We start from the raw sequence: 6,000 nt of genomic DNA, 5'->3' as shown, positions 1-6,000 counted from the left end.
CTCTTCATACAGTCATGTTATGCCATTTGAAGCTTGGTATCGATACCATTATCGAAACGGCCAGGAGAGGAGTCGTGGACGACAAGATAGATAGATAGATAGATAGATAGATAGATAGATAGATAGATAGATAGATAGATAGATAGATAGATAGATAGATAGATAGATAGATAGATAGATAGATAGATAGATAGATAGATAGATAGATAGATAGATAGATAGATAGATAGATGGATGGATGGATGGATGGATGGATGGATGGATGGATGGATGGATGGATGGATGGATGGATGGATGGATGGATGGATGGATGGATGGATGGATGGATGGATGGATGGATGGATGGATGGATGGATGGATGGATGGATGGATGGATGGATGGATGGATGGATGGATGGATGGATGGATGGATGGATGGATGGATGGATGGATGGATGGATGGATGGATGGATGGATGGATGGATGGATGGATGGATGGATGGATGGATGGATGGATGGATGGATGGATGGATGGATGGATGGATGGATGGATGGATGGATGGATGGATGGATGGATGGATGGATGGATGGATGGATACGTTCGAAATCGCTGAATTTTGCTTAGAAATGCTTCGCATTTAAAGCCTCGATGTTCTTCAGAACTACACTCGAAACGCAGAGCTAGACATGTCCGCCCATAAGGGTGCACGTTAAAGAACCCCAGGTGGTCAAAATTTCTGGAGCCCTCCACTATGGCATCTCTTATAATCATATGGTGGTTCTGGGATGTTAAACCCGACATATCAATCAAATCATGTCCACCCATAAATGAAGCTATGTTCAGGTGGCTAACAAGGCAGGATGCAGACAAATCAATCAGTGCCCCTTTACATTTACACTAGGTGCAGTGACCATTCCTAGGTTTCGGAAGTCCGCATAGTAGGTCTCTGATATTCACCAGTCCGGCAGTGGAGTGCACTGGCTTCGGAAAGTCAGACAGAGTTCTACAAAAAACACAGCATCTGATTCGGCGCATTGCAACGAATGCAACTGGGGCTAGTACACGTGTAGCTCGACAGCTCATCTGCACAGTTCTGCAGCCAAAAATTTCATACCAGACGCAATTTCAGCGGTTAACTTTTGCGCAGTTGACACAGTTAAAGACTATTAGTCATGTAATGTGTAAAAACAGCGTTAGCTCGCATCACTCCTATGCCATGTTTACAGAAGAACGCCCAGCCTAACACGATCGCAGAGCTAATTTCGCAATCAGAAAAAGTTCGGCACATCCCACGTATCTGGGAATCAACTTTATGCGAAGCACGCGGAGGGAAGTTGGCCGTGTTGCATTTTTTATTGAACGACACGTCATGAAATGACGCTAAATATATGGACAAATCTTGAACGCAGAGACATATGTTGAAGAGTTGCAGATGTTTATATAACAAGTTTTCCACTTACACAATGATATCAGCTGCAAGTGTGTTTTAGCAACACCATAGGCTGATATGAAGCGCTGATGCTCGCGAAGATGCTGGCCCTTGGCACTGCTACAAAAATGAGTTGCAGCGCATTGCACCTCACCGCAATTGACGTTAACCCGACGTGACGGCCATATAAAAAGAGCGCATATGCAATGTTTATAAAATTGGGTAGGCAGCACTGCAACTACGTTTCACGAAGATTAGCGCGTATTCGCAAAGTAGTTCTGAGAGGTAGTGAAGCTCTGTGGTAGAATGCTTCACTGGCATGCAGAATGCTTGGGTTTGATTCCTGCTGGAACCCTGAAATTTATTATTTGCATTCGTCGGGTGGCCAACGCTACTATGGGAGATTTTTCTTAACACTGACATTTATTCTAAGCTTTTGTTTGGTCTACCCCATACCGATGTCGGGCATTGTTTAACGCTCACGCGTCAAAGTTGTCCATGTGTGTTCTCGCCGTTCCTGGGTATATACTAAGTGTCGATCACCTGTGACACATACCCGCTTCTCAGCGGCACATACTCACCCATGGGTATGCGCACTATCTGGCGGGAAGTGTTTGACAACGTACGCGGTGGTATTGTGACATTATTCATTTCTTGACCATCGCGTCTGATTAGTCAAACCTAATTACCCTCACATGCTAGTTTTGGTTCACACCAAGTTAAGGAGGTGAGCACGAGGGCATCCAAACGTAAGCGGCTAGATAGATAGATACGCTCAATGTTGCTGAAGCTCGCTTAGAAATGCTTCGCATTTAAAACGATCGTGAAATCAAAAGGCAACTTGTGCTGATGTTTGTTGGTGTGAATGCTCCCTTTCAACGAGGCTGTCGCATTGACAACCAGCCCGAGGCTATGCTCCCTGGGAATTCACCAGCATCACATCTAATAACACGAGAAAGTTACGGCGCTCCGATACATCATGTACGATTGACGAACGCTCCATCATCAAGGCCCCATAAACTATATACATATGCTGCTATCCTACAAACAGCGGAAGGACCTCTTTTCTGAATGCTGCGCATAAGTTTGTCAGTGGTCACCAGCGTTATCTACCAACTATCAACGGAAGCCACTTTTTTTGTGATGGAACTTGAAGCCATAGATTACGCGATTTAGGATGCCACTTCTAAGCTGCCTACAATTAAGCAGATTGACGTGTACACTGATTCCTCAGGAGCTAACAAGGAGCTCAAGAAAGTACACAAGGTGATGGGGATCTGCGAGGTGATTCATAAGATCAACCATAATACGGCTACTTGCGTAAAAGTTCATTGAATTGAAGTCCATGCTGCGAACTCACACAAGATTGCTGCTGACCAGCAGGCGTACTGCCTTCCAGACATGAATTTTGCAGCCATTCCCTTTACACCTCAGCCCCTTAACTTACTCCATACCCGTAAAAACGTTCTCTGGCAGGATACACGTGCTCTCATTCCACCGTGTGTCTGCTCTCTCCCCCCTCACCTAAATAGGGCGGAGGAAGTTGTGCTTAGGAGGCTTCGGGCAGGGGTGCCCCTTACACCGGCTGTTATATTATCATGAAACTGGTCACATTTACGAGTTAGTGATACGTGTCCATATTGTCCCACTCCAGCGATGCAAGCAGATGCTTACCAAATCATGTGGACATATAAAGAGTTGCAGCCAGAACGCTACCGTCACCTCTTTGAAACCGGCCTTCAATACAACGGCACCGCCAGTTACAACTGCTAGATACATCACAACACATTCCACAAGACGCTACTTCACTTCTTACACAACACCGGCCTAACGGTGCACATTTAACAAACATACTCGCAAAAATATTATGCTTTAAAGGGAACTATTTGTCGCAGCTAAAAAAAAGGAAACGCCTGTTAACTGAAATTTACCAAGCACTCTAATACGGTGTCTCTCATAATCATTTATTAGTTCTGGGAGGTGCAACACAAAACATATTTATAATTATCTGCAGCAATTATGTTCATTAACTTTCCACGTTGTTATACTGTGGAAATTCGACCACCGCGAGCATTCGTAGACAGCTCAGTGCTGGTACACGCTTAGAAGTGTTAAAAACAGGCATATATATTACGAAGATCGCTGCTCTAAATTATTTCAGTTCATGTCTGCAATAATTTAGCTTCCCAGATGAATCTCCTTTTTTAAAGATGCGCCTTCCTGCACCACAAGTACGTTTCTTTTATCTCAGCCACCTCCTCCCCTGAATCCGACTCCCGAAGAAATGAACTTGTTATTTTTTCTTCGTCTCTTTCACAATTATCGTTACTTATGTTATTCGATACCCGCATGATTCGCCTATTCTCTGAGCCGTGCTTCGTTACTGAATCGAAATCGAAACGAAGTCTTTTTTGATTTGAATGTTTATTGCTTCACTAGATCCGGCTCTATTCTATTTTTTTCAACCGTCTTTCCCTGTCCTCAAAGCAACATGGGATACAATGTCCCGTCCACGCCATCATAATCTGACATTATCTGTGTCCTGTAGTGTTTTCCGCTCCGTGTGCTACACTTGCTCTTCTGTGTGTAGCCGCGGGTCATTGCTCATCCATTCGAAATCGCCTCGGCAGTCTGAAATCTCGCTTGGCTATGCGAACCAGAGTAACGACGGCGGCCTAATAACATTCGCTCTGGAGAGGGACAAAAAAAGTTTTCCATCCTAAAGGGTGCTTGACCTTATACACTCGAAATGCATGCGACATTCACCACACAATTTAGGCAGAGTGAAGTTATCTATTGCACACAGTATCCGCCTGTCTTGTTCCCTCAAGTTTTGGATCAGGTACATCTTAAAATATCCATAGACATTTCATTGTTGTTTTTATTGTATGGGTTTGAACTGTTTGTTTCTGTCATCTCATCAATAATTCTCCCACTTCCCCTTCCCGTTCCCCGCTCTTGCTAGTTTGTTCATTTGGTGACTTGTCTATCAGCCTTTCTATTGAAACGGGGCTGAGGTATTTTTTCTGGCTTCAGCGTGAGGTTCGCTGAGCGGAGCACTTCCAAAACAGCCTGCAGATGCTTCAAGTGTTTCTCGAAGGTGACCAAAAACACGACAACATCATCAACATAAACTAAGCACGTGTTTCCCTTCAGACCTGTAAGTGTCCATTATTCTTTGGAACGTCGCTGGTGCAGAAGACAGGCCGAAGGGGAGCACCTTGAATTCATACAGGCCATCCAGTGTAACAGATTGAGAAAAGTTTTATTTACTTCAAACAAGAGACAATTACATCACTACTGGTCTATAGCATTGTGCATAAAAAAGTATATCTAATTACAATTCAACACATACTACCTGATGAAACTTGCTTATTTCCTAAAACACTCGAGCTCGTACAACAGACACGCTTTCCGTGCAACTTAACAAAAATAGCTTGTGCCAAAGAGAAAACCCGGAAAAGGAAGAAAACACACACAAAAAAGGAAAAGGAACCCACAAAACACAGTGTAACAAAAGCAGTTTTTTTTGGTATCTTTCATCAACATCAATCTGCCAGCATCCGCTTTTCAAGTATATGAATGAAAAACTACCTTGCCCGTCATAGTCTGTCTAGTGAATCATCGATACGTGGCACAGGATACACGTCTTTTTAGTGCCGCCGTTCAGCTTTCAGAAGTTCCCACACAAACGCAACGTTCCGTCTTTTATCTTTACAAGAACGACTGGCGATAACCACGGACTATTGGACAGCTGCATAACATCATCCTAAAGCATTTCTTTAACTTGAGCATTGACCACGCCACGCTCTTTGGCCGAAACTTCGTAGGATTGTTGCTTTAAGGGCGGGACATCGGTGTGCTTAATAATCTAGTGTTTCATAAAGGGCGTTTGACGCACCTTCGAGGACGAAACGAAACATTCATGAAATTCAAGCAACAGGTACTGCAGCGCTGCGCGTTCTTGCTGCGTGAGCCTCGCATTGATGTCCACCTTTGCAAGAGCTGCGGAAATGCCCGTCAATGTCGATTGTAGCCCGCTGTTCATTGACGTGATGGAAAACCATTCAGCAACGTTTTTGAAGGTGTAGGCGAAACTGATAGCGGTGGGACAAAAAAGGTGTCGCTGCTCATTAATAAAATTTGTCAGAAGCAAAGTGGCACGTCTGTCGTGAAGCGTAATGAGGCTGTGGGCCGCGCAGACACCTGTACTGAACTAAGGTGTCCAGTTGCCTTCGGCGACTGCCTCACCGTCACGTAGGTCGGCACACACACCAACCAGGACGCTTGAACGTGGGAGCAACGTGATTATGTCAGCCAAAACATGAAACGTGTCGAGATGGCTGTCATCATGTTTTGCTGCTGCATTGTCTGTAGAGAAGGTCACGGCGCACTGTCGGAGGTCAATTATAGCACCATATTTGGTAAGAAGTCGATGCCTAGGATGAGGTCTCGCGAGCATTCAGGAAGCATAAGGCAGCTGCAGAGAAATCTGTGCCAGCGAATGCCGACTCTAGTCGTGCACATACCGAGAGGGGTGACGACGTGCCCGCCGGCTGCACGGATTTAGGTTCCGTACCACGGCGTACCA

Source organism: Rhipicephalus microplus, chromosome 2, assembly GCF_043290135.1.
Source record: "Rhipicephalus microplus isolate Deutch F79 chromosome 2, USDA_Rmic, whole genome shotgun sequence".
In the NCBI taxonomy this organism is placed as follows: Eukaryota; Metazoa; Arthropoda; class Arachnida; order Ixodida; family Ixodidae; genus Rhipicephalus; species Rhipicephalus microplus.
The sequence above is the reverse complement of the archived record's forward strand: the minus strand, read 5'-3'. Positions refer to the sequence as shown.